This window comes from Octodon degus, unplaced genomic scaffold (assembly GCF_000260255.1).
Source record: "Octodon degus isolate 3935 unplaced genomic scaffold, OctDeg1.0 scaffold00005, whole genome shotgun sequence".
NCBI classification, from domain to species: Eukaryota; Metazoa; Chordata; class Mammalia; order Rodentia; family Octodontidae; genus Octodon; species Octodon degus.
The window spans coordinates 22,244,470-22,245,335 of record NW_004524581.1 but is presented as its reverse complement, the minus strand read 5'-3'; positions in this window follow the sequence as shown (position 1 = coordinate 22,245,335).

The window sequence follows — 866 nt, the reverse complement described above, 5'->3', positions numbered from 1 at the left end:
CCCCCCCCCGTGATCTCCAACCTGACTCTGGGGTCTCCGGAGTGGTATTGCAGGGCCTCAAAGATCAAAGTCCCAACACCTGCAGCAGTTCCCAGGCTCTGTGGGCAGGAGGGGTCCCTGTGAAGATGCAGCCCCTCGGTGGCCCCATGCTGCCTTACAGGTGTCAGATCCAAACCGTTATTGCCGTTGATGAGAAACAGAGGTCTGGCAAACTGTCACCAGGGGCCTGGCCACCTACACTCATCAACCAGCCTGCCACTGAGAGTACAAAAAGGAAAACTGGAAGAATGAGCCCATTCCCATTTGGCCAAAGTGGGGGGACAGCTGGCGCCCTGCTCCTGTGCACACAGGGGGTTTTACCCCAGGAGGGGCAACACTGAGGCCAGGACATGCCAGGCCTAGAAAGATGCCAAAGCCTGGCCCTGTGGAATCATCCTCAGCACCAGGACTGCAGGTGGCCCTTGCCCACCTCAGAGTGGGGAAGATGGGCCAATAGCTTAGCTTTAAAACCAGTCACACTCCACTTCTGCTTCCCAGCAGGGACTGTGACTCTACTTTGTTAATTCTCTCTCTCTCTCTCTCTCTCTCTCTCTCTCTCTCTCTCCCCCTTCCCCCACCCCAAAATTTTATTTACTCATTTTTTATTTGCTATGCTGGGGATGCAACCAGGGCCTTCCACATACTAGGCAAGCACTCTACCCTGAGCTGCTCCTCAAGCCCCTTAAACTCATCTAGCTCCTTCCTGCCTCAATTTTCCCCCTAGAGTGCTCCTCACCACGGTGCTAACTAGGCCACCTCGGCATGCAGAGAGAACAGCTGGGACTCGGGTCCTTTGGGGCCCACGCCCCGTGCCTCAGTGTCAGCCT